Below are 13,790 nucleotides of genomic sequence, written 5' to 3' on the forward strand. Positions count from 1 at the left end.
CTGTGGCTGCCCTCATGGACAGGGCTGGTGTTGAGTGCCTGTAGCTTTTCCACACTGAGGGGGCAAGCTGTTGGTGAGTTTATGAATCTGGGGTTTGGAGGATGGTGGCCTCCCATTGTGTAGGGCTTCAACCTGATATGTCCCTTCTTTGCTGCCCTAGTAAAGATTTCCCATGAGGCTCTGCCTCTTGGAAAGGTTTTGATGGACACCCAGGCTTTTCAGTACATCCTCTGGAGTCTAGATGCAGGCTCTTAAGCCTCTAGTCTCTTGCTCTGTGCACCTACTGGCTTAACACTATTTGGAAGCCCAAGGTTTGGAGCCAACTCTGAGGCAGTGATCCAAGCTGTACCGGTGTATCTTTCAGCCATGGCTGGAGCTGGAGCTGCAGGGATGCAGGCAGCAGTGTCCTGATGATGCCTGCAGCAGTGAGGCCATGGAGCTGGCCCAGAAAATCATTCTTCTCTCCTCCGCCCCAGGGCCTGTGACAGCAAGGGCTGCTGCAAAGGTCTCTGAAATGCCATCAAGGCCTTTTCCCCATTGTCTTGGCTATTTGCACTGGGTTCTTTTTTATGCAAATACTCATAAGTGTTCCCAAATTTTCCTCCTGAAAATCAGCTTTTTTTTTTGACCATTCGACTAGGCTGCAAATTTTTAAAATTTTTGAGCTCTGCTTCTCATTTAAATAGAAGTTGCAACTTGAGGTCATTTCTTAGGTTGCACATAAGAACACAGGCTGTTTGACACAGGACACCTCTTGAGCTATGCTGCCAAGATGTTCATTCCACCAGATACATCCTAAATGATCACCCCCAAGTTCATAGTTTCACAGATCTCCAGGGCAGGGTCATGGTGCAGCCACATTCTTTGCTAAGGCCAATCAAATGTAACCTTGGCTCCTGTTCACAGGAAATTCCTCATTTTCATCTGAGACCTTTTAAGTCCGGCCTTTACTGTCCATCCTTCTGTCAACCTTCTCATCACAAGTATTTAGCAATTCTTTTCAGTGGTCCAAACTTTTCCTCATCTTGCTGTCTTCTAAGTGTTCCCAACTTTCCCAACTTCTGTCTTTTACCCACTTCTGAACCTGCGTTTACATTCTCAGCTATCTTTGTCACAGCCTGGTAATGTGTAAAAGAAGAAAAGTCCATTTTCAGGGGAAAATTCACGAAGGCTTCAGATATTTTCATGAAAAGAAGCTGAGTGCTGGTTGCTAGGACAATGGGGAAAAGGTCTTGAAGGCATTTCATAACTCCACTTCACAGCACTAATTTTATGTATAATCATAAAGAAAAGAGGTTTAATTGGTTCACTGTTCTGCAGGCTGTAAAGGAAGCATAGTGGATTCTGCTTCTAGGAGGACTCAGGAAGCCTCCCAATCATACCAGAAGGCAAGGGGCACAGAGATGCTTCATATGGCAGGAGTAGGAGCAAGACTCAGAGAGGAAAGAGGTCCCACACCCTATTATACAACCAGATCTCATGAGAACTCAGTATCACAAGGTCAGCATTAAGAAGATGGTGCGTAACCACTGGTGAAGGATCCACCCCACCAACCTCACTTCCACCACCCACTGTTTCCAGGCAGAAGCCTGCTGCACAGGCAGAGCCAGATTCATAGACCCAACGACAGCTTGCACCCTCACTATGGAAAAGCTACAGGCACTCAACACTAGCCCAGTCCATGAGAGCAACTATGGGGACTAAAACCTGCAAAGTCACAGGTGCACTGCCCTAGCAGTTTTCCATGAGGCTGTGCCTCAGAAGCAGGCAACTCCCCACTCCCACTACACCCCACCCTTCCACCACCCTACAGCCAGCCTACTCCTCTCCACCCTACCCACCTTTTTCCTTCCACCCCTACCCACCTTCCATCCATGATTAAATCACTCCCACTAGACCCTCATCCTTCTGTCATTCTCTAATCCCTCCAAACCCTCCCAATCTCTGTTTGCTACCTACTTTCAACCTGCTTCTACTTTTTCAGGTATCTCTATAGCAGGTTGGCTATGTAGTAATAACACAAAACCCGATTTAAGGGGGAACATTCAAGAAGACTTCAGAAATTTGCATATAAAGAAGTCCTGTGCTAATAGCCAAGACAAATGGAAAAAGGCCTTGAAGACATTTCACAGCTCCTCTCAGCAGTTCTAATTTTCTGTATTATAAGAGGTTTAATTGACTCGGATTCTGCAGGCTGTGAAGGAAGCATAGTGTCTTTTGTTTCTGGGAGGAGTCGGGGAGCCTCCTAATTATACCAGAAGGCCAAGGGACAATGAGCTGTCTCCCATGGCAGGAGTAGGAGCAAGACAGAGTAAGGGAAGAGGTTCCACAGCCTGTTAAACAACCAGATCACAAGAGAACTCACTCACTGTCAAGAGGACAGCATCAAGGGGATGGTCCTTTATTATTTGTGAAGGATGTACCAGCACCAATTTATGACTAAATCTTTTTCCACCTAGGCCCTGCCTCTAACATTAGGGAGTATAATTCCACATGGGTTTTGGTAGGGACACAGAGACAAACCATATTATTCTGTCCCTGACCCTACAAATGTCATGTCCTTTTCACATTGCAAAATACAATCATGCCTTGCCAGCATGAGTCTTAACTCATTTCAGCATTAACTCATTTCAGCATTAACTCAAACTTACAAAGTCCAAAGTCTCATCTGAGTCAAGGCTACAGCCTCTTTTACCTATGAGCCTCTGATATAAAAAGCAAGTTCACTGCTTCTAAGGTACAATGATGGTACAGGCATTGTGTAAGCTTTCCATATCCAAAAGGAAGACATTTTCCAGAAAGCTTATTTCTATCTGAGGCCTCCTCAGCCTGGACTTCACTGTCCATGTTTCTGTTAGGATTTTTGTCACAACCATTTAACCAGTCTCTGAGATGGTCCAAAACTTTTCTCATCTATCTGTCTTCTTTTGAGCCTCCAAACTCTTCCATCCTCTGTCCACTGCCCAGTTCCAAAGCTACTTCCACATTTTCAGGTATCTTTATAGCAATGCTCCAATCCTCATTTGCCATTTTCTGTATGATTTATTTTGAAAAAGAGGTTAAATTGGCTCATGGTTCTGCAGGGTGGACAGGAAGCACAGTGGCTTCTGCTTCTGGGAGGCCTCAGAAACCTTTCAATCTTCGTGCAAGGAAAAGAGTGAGTTGTCTCACACGGCAAGAGGAAAACACACAGAGTAGGGACATGACACAGAGTTTTCAATGAACGGGTCTCATGAGAAGTCACTCATGATTGTGAGGACAGTAGCAAGGGGATGCTGCTAAACCATTCATGAGAACTTTGCCTTCAGGATTCAATCACCTTAGACTTCTTCCACATTAGGAAATATAATTCAACAAGAGATTTGGTGGGGACACACACTTGAATTGCATCATCAATCTTTGAATATAAAGACATCCACAGCCGGCTTTATCCAGCCAGCTTCTTTGAGACTCTTCACAGGGTTTGAGGTCTACAGCATATACACTAAAATATTCACACTTCAAAAGCAATAAAATAAGTGGTATCTTTCTTCCAAAAGTTACACTGGTAGTGTAGGCATTCATAGCCTGATTTAGTTCACGTTTGCTACTCTTTCTATTCTATCACCATATTAACTGTTTCCTACACAATTCTATATTCAGCTGAGTTTCAACTGAGAACAAAAGCATCCTTGTCCTACCACCAATAGCTGGCACTAGCTCTTTTTTAGTGTTATTATTCTGCTGTAGAAAGTATCCTTGAACTGGAAACAGTCCACAATGGAGTATCTAGTCATTCAACACTATCAATTCCTGGGTGACTTTTTGAAAAACTAGTATCTCTTGTTGCAAGAAATACTGCATCTGTGAGTCCATGTCTCTCATTTGAATTGGATGGAAGCAGTGAATTTCAGCCAAAGTGGCCAAAAAAATCCTGTTCCTATAATTCTGGCGTCATCAGCCTCTGCACCTCTGTCTTCCCTTCTGCCACATGTTGCCTGCTCTGCATGACTTTGGTAAGAGCTTCCTTGTGTATACGGATGATGTCCAGGATTTTGGTCTGGTGTCCCTGAGACAGCACTAACAGGTCCATGACTGGGTCCAGGTCCTGCCTGGGTTGATTGGCAAAGAGCTCACTGATGGTGTGGAAGGCATCTCTGGTGAAATGACGGCCTGTTCCAGCTCCACGACCTGGCCGAGGCTGAAGAACTGGCTGCCTTCTGATGCTCCTTCTTAAAGCCTGTCACCGTCATCTGCTTGCATGTCAACTCACTGGCTGTGAAGTTGAGCCGAGTGTCCTGCTGTCCATCTTCTTGGTGAATCACTCGAAGCTGTCAATCTTGCTCTCCCACTCCTAAAGGCTAAGGGTCATCCTGGGGGTGGGCTCAGGGTCAGGAAGAAGCTGGAATTCACCATCTCATCCTTCTCAGCCTTCCTCTTGCCCTGTCTCCAGGCTGTCTCTTCAGCACTGGTGGGGCCCATCAGAAAGTGATGGAAGATGTGGCACTGTGCCCGCAGCCAGAAGCTGGCCGTGTGGTTCATCCACCAGATTGGGCCCTTTCTGTACTTGAGCATAGAGTCGTCCTTAAGATGGCCTGTGGTCTGCCTCTTGGCACCCAAGAAGCCCACAGTGCTGTAGGAGCCCTGAAGCATGGACTGGGGCCCCAAGGGCAGCGCACACCCTGCTCCTGAGCCTGCTGCTCATTTCCTCTATGTGGCCCCATTTGCAGCACAGTTGTTGCACTGAGGCCTGTGCATGCCAGGCAAAGCCAAGCTGGCTCAAAGAGCAACCAGCCACCTCTGCAAGGGTGTGCCAGGAGCAGGTGGATCAGCCACCAACCTCACTCGCTGCCAGTCAGGGTAAATCAGTTATTCCTCCCTGGAGGTAGGGCCCCAGTGCCATCTGCTTTGCCTCAGGCCTCCGCTCCATCAGCCATCAGGTGGCAGCTACTCAGGCTGTGAGAACCTGGCCACCCCTGCTTCCTTAAGTGAGTGAGGTTGGTGGCTGATCCACCTGCTCCAGGCACACCCTTGCAAAGGCGGCTGGTTTCTCTTTGAGCCAGCTTGGCCTTGCCTGGCATGCACAGGCCCTGGGTATTAACAAGCTGCGCTGAGGGAGCTTGTCCTATCTTGTGCCAAATTCTAAGTCTGGCCAGGGCCACAGAAGGCTGAGTCCCCTGGGTGGTAATCCTGGCTGCTGCTGGGGGCCCACAGTGCCTCTCCCCTCCCAGGGCCCAGGATGAGGCCCGACTGGGTCAAGACCCTTTAGATATGGATCTTGTTCCCCAGGAGGGGGCCTCTGTCCCACAGGTTGGGTGAGAAGATGTATGGCATGCTGCTGGCTGCTAGGGTTGTTGGGAGGCCACGTTTACCCTTCCTCCAGGGACATCAAAGTGTCCAGCTTCCCCTTTGAGAATGACGTCCCAAGGGCCAGGTGCCATCTGGGGCTGCAGGGCAGCTGTTCGCATGCTGCCCTGGCTTCTTCCATGTTTGCTCATCACTACCCACCAAGGGGGGTCAGATGCAGGCACCATGCAGGGCGGTTGTCTCTGGACCTGCGTCTTGGTATCATGGAGCCGGACTGGGCCTGGTGACAGGGCCCTGATGGGGTTGTCCTGGTGGTCCTGGGGTGTCCAGAGCAGATGCAGAATGGAATTGCTGTGAGGATGAATGAGATGACTCTCAGCACAGAACAGGCACCTGGTGAGTGCTCAGGGATTACCCTCAGTAGCTGCCCAGAGGCCAAAACCACCCACCTGTTTGTGACTGTCCCCAAGCCAGGAGGAAGAGAGCAGGTCCCACTCACCTGAGTCTGATTAGTCAGCTGTGTTGAGATGTGCCTCTCACGTAGAAAATAGTCCTTCACGCAGAGCCACTCACAGACACTGCTGTGTGTCTCTAACTGCTCCACAACACAGAGGCGATGGGGACTCAGCAACAGCGACATCGTGGGATGACACAATCCACCACAACGGGAGCCTGCTTGGGTCAACAGGGCCCAGAGTCAGTGTCCTCTATCCCCTGAACTGACATGTGTGCATGCATTGTGTTTGTGCATGCGTGTGTGTGTGTGTACATATGGGTGTGTGTGTTTGTCTTGCTTCTTTGGCCAGGCCTAGCTGCTCCACTCACAGGTGCATCCAGGTCCTCATCACTGTCACCACCAGGGCCCAGGGCCAGCATTAGAGCCTCCACAGGTGCTCCCCAATCTCTGCCCTCCCCACGGAAGGTGGTCCTGGGAATGCAGACAGAGGAGGGATGCCAGACAGAGCAGAAAGGGCTGGCACCCTCTCTAGGTGGAATCCAGGTCATGTGTAAAGTTCTAGGTCTATCAAACAGTGTGGATTCAACATATCTTCTCACGTACTCTTTCCAGCAACCCTCCAGGGTGCCCTAACCCAGCTTCCCTACAGATGGAGGAAAGGAGGCTCCACAGACAAACCCCTTGCCTAAGGTCACACAGCGGCCAACTGGCCAGGTTCCTACTGACCGGGTACCCTTAACCAGGTACCCACTGACGAGTTCCCTAATGACCACTCCTCCATTGACCAGGTCCCACTGACCAAGTCCACACTGACCATGTCTCCATAACCAGGCCCCCATTAATAGGCCTCATGGACCAGACCCCACTGACCAATTTCCCACTGACCTGGTTCCCACTGACAAGACCACAATTTACCAAATTGCTGCTAACCCTGCCCCCACTGAACAATTCTCCATGGATCAGTCCCCCGCTGACCGAGCCCCCTCTGACCAGGCCGTCACTGACCAGGCTCCAAGCCACTAAGGCCCCACACTGATCATACCCCTAATATACTGAATAGACCCCATCAATTGTTTACATTCCAGCAGTTCAGTTTCCATGGATAAGGCCACCACTGACCAGGTCCCCACTGACCAGGCTTCCAATGACTAGGTCACCAGGTTCCCACTGGTGAGGCCTTCACTAAGGAAGCCACCGCTAACCTGGTCCCTGCTGATCAGGTCCCAACTGACCAGGTCCTGATGGCTACGTCATCTCTGACCATGGTCCACTGACGAGGTCCTTGAGCAGCTGTGTTCAAAGTCTCATTACAATGCCCCCATCAGCCCACAGACCCTCCCTCCCTGCATGTGTGCCCAGAGGTCAGGCACTGGGGGTTTTCTTGGGCCCCAAGGCCTCTCCTCCAAGACACAGGGAGGGACAGTCAGCCTCAGGCTCCAGGTACCCAGCTTCACACTCGCTCCCCCCACAAGGCCCTCTGGGCCCATCTCAAAGGACACAGTGAGGTGGCCTGGCACTGCCTGGACATGCCATGTAGCCTATTCCTGACTGTCAGAGTGGGAAGAAGGAAGGGACATTTGGCAGACAAGACACCCTGTTTTTCTGGGTCTCCCAGGCCCTTCCCGGAGAGCCCCGATCTAGAGACACAGCACAGAGGTTGCAGAGAGACTAATCCAGAACCCTTGAGGCTGAGCCAGAGACCACACGAGGATTGTCCCCAGACAGCGAGAAGGCCCTTTGCTAGTTTCTTGGTATCTCAGTGGATGCAGCAGTGGTTCTTCTGTTGGGGACTAGTGTGTGCTGGGGAGGGCTCACCTGTTTCCTCGGTGGCTCCAACTCTGCTTCTAAGAAAAATCACTCATTCCAGCCCTGGGGCAGAGAAAATACAAGATTAGCTTAGAACATTTTATGCCAGAAAGTAAAAAAGTGCTGACAGAGTAACAGGGACAAATCAAAAAGACATAAAATCAGCTTGAAATGTCTACCACTGGCCTAATCTTGGGGAACTGGAGCACAAGAATCATGAGCTTTCCCTTCTCCTTTATTTATAGTTTTTGTTTGTTTGTTTTTGAGATAGAGTCTCGCTCTGTTGCCCAGGCTGGAGTGCAGTGGCACAATCTCGGCTCACTGCAAGCTCCACCTCCCGGGTTCACGCCATTCTCCTGCCTCAGCCTCCCATGTAGCTGGGACTATAGGCGTCCGCCACCATTCCTGACTAATTCTTGTATTTTTAGTAGAGGTGGGGTTTCACTTTGTTAGCCAGGATGGTCTTGATCTCCTGACCTCGTGATCTGCCTGGCTTGGCCTCCCAAAGTGCTGGGATCACGGTAGTGAGCCACTGCACCCGGTCTTATTTATTGGTGTTATTTCTCCATGTAGAACAAAGAAGAGAACAAGAAAATCATCCGGCAACCATCATAGTAATACTTGTTCAAACACAAGTCACCCACGAAATGCTAAATCTAATGGGTTTTGAGGAGTAACCAGATATTTACAGAGCCTCAAAGTATTTCCACACAAAAAATGGTTGAACTACACATTGAAAATCATAACATTAGTATGGACAAACCTGGTAGGTACTCTTTAAGTCTCCTACTATATAGAGTAATAAAAACCATAAGATACAAATAAGCCTTTGATGACCTTTACTAAAGTGTCAATGATGACTTGGTTGTTTGGCTGTTTAAACAGCTGACATTTGGGCAATTTGAGTATGCCAAACTCAATAATACTGGTGTTCATTTGCAAGATCCACTTAAAACTTAAGAAGGCTAAAAAATGTCATTTAAAATAGCATATAAATTTTCATCATACATATGACACAGAAATATTCTAGTACGTGAAAAATTTAGTAAAGATTGTGATGTTATATATTTATGAAAAACAATTAAAATTTCATGCAAATAGCCCAGTAATAAAGTTTTATGATCTTTTAAATCACACAACTTTTCTTTAACATTTTCTGGTTAAATTATCTTCTTCATTAGATGTGGCTTACCAGTGGATTCTAGAGAAGAAAGTAGACCGGAGCAAGTGCCCAACACATCAAAAGCTGGAAAGAAAAAGAAAGAATTGTGTTCTTTACCTAAAACATTTCAGTTAACTAAGTGTGACTTTAAAATGTAAAGCATTGAGAACATTATCAGAGTTAATAAGAATGAGACAGATGTATGTACAATTACAATACAAAATTACTCTTAAATAATTTACACATGGCATTAATTCTAATTGTGGTTAAATATCACAGCTTTTTCATTCTTCATTCATGTACTCAACAGCCACGTGCTAAGGCACTAGAACCAGCACTGGAATTACAAGATGAAGATGGCATGGTCCACCTCTCAACAGTCATATGCTATAACCTAAAAAACAGACAGGCAGGCAATGTCCATATAGAGTCATAGACACCATGACAAGTATACAGCAGAGTACTACTGGAACATACAGAAGGGACACCTATCCCACTTTTGTGTCAATATCATGGGCTTTCTGGTGGAGGAGATGCATAGGTTGATGCCTGAAGGACAAAGAAAAGCTTGCCAGATAGAGGAAAGAGGCGAAGGCAAAGAGCCTGATGTGAGATAAAGCCCTGCAGAGTTCTACTCCGTCCAGTTTGGTGCTAGAGCAAAGGGCAGAGTGCGGTAAGTGGCGAGAGACAAGGCTGAGTAACTTGACAATTACATTGACATGGGTGTTTTTATTTCATGGTGAAAATTTTAGAACTTTTCCTGAGAACAGATGTAAGCCAAGTCAATGACACAGTACATGACAGGAGATTTAAAATGTCACCTGTCAAGTGACTGCTTATGAAGGGTTCTTGCTCAGCTAAGTATTTCTAAGTGAGTCTGAGGTCTGTTGGCCCTCAGTCTGTACCAAAACCCTGAGAACCTGACGATGCCTTTGTTTTCTGAGAATCGTTTCAGTGTGCTGGCTGACAGTTCCATGAGGATGGCAAAAGTGAAGAAATTGTAGAGCCAGTGAAAAAGAGATGGATACACTTCTTGGGAATTTTTTAAGGTATGTAACATGACAAATTAACAGTGCATAAGTATACTCTTCACTGTGAAAGTTTTTATTTTCACATCTTTCATTAGATGTGTATAAGAAAAAGATACTGAACATAGTATCTACTAACCCACAATGAAAAGGAATGTCATTTGCTATTTACACTTTATTACTAAAATAAATTTAATTAATAAATTTTGGCAACATACTTTTCTTTGTTTCTCTAATTATTTGTTCTCCACAGTCCGGCTCCATCTAAAATAAGTTAAAAAAAATAATAATGTTTAAGTTAAACAGGAGACATTATCATGAGAATAAGATATCACTTACAAAATGTGGCCTTTAGAATTTTTAGTGACTAGACATAACATGAAGTTTGCTTAAATAGAAAAATAATCACATAAGTAAAATTTCTACTTATTTTAAGTTTAGGTAATAGAGGGTGTATCTGTGTAATGCTGTTTAGAGTAATCTGACAAAAATAGATAATATTGGTCTATTGGATATACATAATTTTAGAAAGGCCGGTCATGGCGGCTCACACCTATAATCCCAGCACTTTTGGAGGCAAAGGTGGGCAGATCACGAGGTCAAGAGATCGAGACCATCCTGGCCAACATGGTGAAACTCTGTCTCTACTAAAAATACAAAAATTAGCTGGGCATGTTGGCACATGCCTGTAGTCCCAGCTACTCAGGAGGTTGAGGCAGGAAAATCACTCGAAGTCAGGAGGCGTAGGTTGCAGTGAGCTGAGATTGTGCCACTGCACTCCAGCCTAGTGACAGAGTGAGATTCCATCTCAAAAAATAAAAAGAAAAAAAGGTTAAGCAATTAAAGTCATATTTTGCAATGAATGCATTGCTTTGAAATTCTTAGCAAAACTCTGTCCTTTATAAAAAGTTTAGTCATTTTTTTACTTCAATAAATTTTTTCTTAAACAGAAATTTCTTTTCTCTACTTATAGAAAAAAATTTTTATAGTAAATTTTTCTTTTATTTTCTAGTTTGTATTCTAAATTAAAGTGGAACCTGTGTAAGTTTATTCCAAAGGTATACTGAGGGATGCTGAGGTTTAGGGTACAATGGAACCCATCACACAGGTAGTCAGCATAGGACCCAAGAAGTAGTTTTTCAACCCTAACCCACTCTGTCCCTCCCCATTTTTTTTTTTTTTTTTTTTTTTGAGACGGAGTCTTGCTCTGTCGCCCCGGCTGGAGTGCAGTGGCCGGATCTCAGCTCACTGCAAGCTCCGCCTCCTGGATTTACGCCATTCTCCTGCCTCAGCCTCCGGAGTAGCTGGGACCACAGGTGCCCGCCACCTCGCCCGGCTAGTTTTTTGTATTTTTAGTAGAGATGGGGTTTCACTGTGTCAGCCAGGATGGTCTCGATCTCTTGACCTCATGATCTGCCCACCTTTGCCTCCAAAAGTGCTGGGATTATAGGTGTGAGCCGCCGTGACCGGCCTTTCTAAAATTATGTATATCCAATAGACCAATATTATCTATTTTGACTCCAGGAAAAGTGTAATGTTGGTTCAAGCTTGAGAAGGAATCTGGATACCGTTTATTTTGCCCAGAACTTGGGAGTCTTCCCCCTCAGTACATTTAATTAATGAAGTGTTACACAGAATTCTCATAAGATCTAAGAGATTTGTTTTCACTTTAATCGCTGTGATCGTGGGCCTAATTTCAGTCACTGCACTGACCACCACTGCTGGAATGGTGTTACACCAATCTATTCAAACAGCTCATTTTTTTAATGATTGGCAAGCCAATTCCACCCAAATGTGGAATTCTCAACAAGGCATTGATCAAAAATTAGCTAATCAAATTAATGATTTAAGACAGTCTGTCATTTGGCTTGGAGATTGGGTAGTGAGTCTCAAACATCGCACGCAAATGCAGAGAGATTCGAATACTTCTGATTTCTGTATCACACCATATTCCTACAATGAGACTGATCATTCATGGAAAATGGTTAAAGGACATCTTCTGGGTAGGGAAGATAATTTATCCTTGGACATAACCAGATTAAAGAAACAGATTTTTGAAGCCTCTCAAGCTCATTTATCCATTGTGCCTGGAGCTGAGTCATTAGATCAGGTGGCAGAAATTCTTTCTGGACTAAACCCCACAACTTGGATTAAGTCTACTGGGGGCTCCACTGTAGTAAATTTTGGAATTATGTTTCCCTGTTTAATCTGCTTGTTTTTAGTGTGCCAGACCAGTCAAAGAATCCTGTGTAAAAACCAAGAGACAAACAAGCCTTCATCCCCATGGCACATTTATATAAAAAGAAAGGGAGAGATGTTGCAGGAAGTCAGCGACCCCTAATGGAGGGACCAGCTGGAGCTGTGGCAGAGGAATATAAATTGTGAAGATTTCATGGACATTTATCACTTCCTTAATAATACTCTCATAATTTCTTATGCCTGTCTTTAGTGCAATCTCTGATCATAAATTGTGAAGATTTCATTTTAATATGGACATTTATCAGTTCCCAGAATTAATAGTTTTATAATTTCTGATGCCTGTCTTACTTTAATCTCTGAGTCCTGTTATCTTCGTAAGCTGAGGATGTACATCACCTCAGGACCACTATTGTGTTTACTGTACAAACTGATTGTAAAACATGTGTGTTTGAACAATATGAAATCAGTGCACCTTGAAAAAGAATAGAATAACAGCAATTTTCGGGGAACAAGGGAATACAACCATAAGGTCTGACTGCCTGCAGGGTCAGGCAAAATGGAACCATATTTTTCTTCTTGCGGAGAGCGTATAAATAAGTGGATGTGCAAGTAGGTAAGATACCGCTAAATTCTTTTCCTACCAAGGAATATTGATAATGAATACTCTGGGAAAAGAATTGCATTCCTGGGGGGAGGTCTATAAACGGCTGCTCTGGGAGTGTCTGTCCTATGCGGTTGAGATAAGGACTGAAATACGCCTTGGTCTCCTGCAGTACCCTCAGGCTTAGTAGGGTGGGGAAAAATCCCATCCTGGTAAATTTGAGGTCAGACCGGTTCTCTGCTCTCGAACCCTATTTTCGGTTAAGATGTTTATCAAGACAATACATGCACAGCTGAACATAGACCCTCATCAGTAATTCTAATTTTGCCCTTTGCCTTGTGATCTTTGCTTTTGTCCTTGCCCTGTTTCCTCAGAAGCATGTGATCTTTGTTCTCCTTTTTGCCCTGAGACATGTGATCTTTGTGACCTACTCCCTGTTTGTATACCCCCTCCCTTTTTGAAATCCTTAACAAAAACTTGCTGGTTTTGCAGCTCAGGTGGGCATCACAGACCTACTGATATGTGATGTCACCCCTGGCAGTCCAGCTGTAAAATTCCTCTCTTTGTACTCTTTATTTCTCAGACGGGCAGACACTTAGAGAAAATAGAAGAAAGAACCTATGTTGAAATATTGGGGGTGGGTTCTCCCGATACTCTCATCTTGCTTAGGCAGAACAGGTAAACAAAGTTTTTTGGTTTTTTGTTTTGAGATGGAGTCTCCCTCTGTCGCCCAGGTTGGAGTGCAGTGGCATGATCTGGGCTCACTGCAAGCTCCGCCTCCCGGGTTCACTCCATTCTCCTGCCTCAGCCTCCTGAGTAGCTGGGACTACAGGCACCCACCACCATGCCTGGCTAGTTTTTTGTATTTTTAGTAGAAATGGGGTTTCACCATGTTAGCCAGGATGGTCTTGATCTGACCTCGTGATTCACCCACCTTGGCCTCCCAAAGTGCTGGGATTACAGGCATGAGGCACTGTGCCCGGCCCAACATAAAGTGTTTAAGTATGGAGGGGTCCTGAGAGATAGTACAAAATGTCTGCTACATAACAGGTAGTCAGGTTATGCTTGATGAATAAATGGATTGATAGAATACAGTTGGGGAGCTCAATATTTTTAAATACAACTTCTACAGACCAATATTTTCATTAGTAATAATATTTGCTATTTGTTATTTTTATAAAACTACAACTATAATGAAATGATGATTGTTTGCATATATGTAAATCTATACATAATAAAAACATATATACA

At 45.2% G+C, this 13,790-nt stretch overlaps 2 long non-coding RNA genes across 2 annotated transcripts in view; both read right to left on the reverse strand.

Annotated features, from left to right (window-relative positions):
• LOC117098295 overlaps positions 1-10,001 on the reverse strand; it is a 25,960-nt gene extending 15,959 nt beyond the window's left edge. The window contains exon 1 of the long non-coding RNA XR_004443314.1: positions 9,958-10,001. This is a non-coding gene — a long non-coding RNA (uncharacterized LOC117098295). The remainder of the gene's footprint in view (positions 1-9,957) is intronic.
• Positions 5,391-8,763, reverse strand: LOC117098296. The gene is made up of 4 exons (XR_004443316.1): positions 8,742-8,763; positions 7,559-7,612; positions 5,786-5,958; positions 5,391-5,637 (listed from the first exon to the last, which is right to left on the reverse strand). It is a non-coding gene; the product is annotated as an uncharacterized LOC117098296 (long non-coding RNA).
• Positions 10,002-13,790: the final 3,789 nt, after the last annotated feature.

Source organism: Trachypithecus francoisi, unplaced genomic scaffold (assembly GCF_009764315.1).
Source record: "Trachypithecus francoisi isolate TF-2019V2 unplaced genomic scaffold, Tfra_2.0 Lachesis_group16, whole genome shotgun sequence".
Lineage (NCBI taxonomy): Eukaryota > Metazoa > Chordata > Mammalia > Primates > Cercopithecidae > Trachypithecus > Trachypithecus francoisi.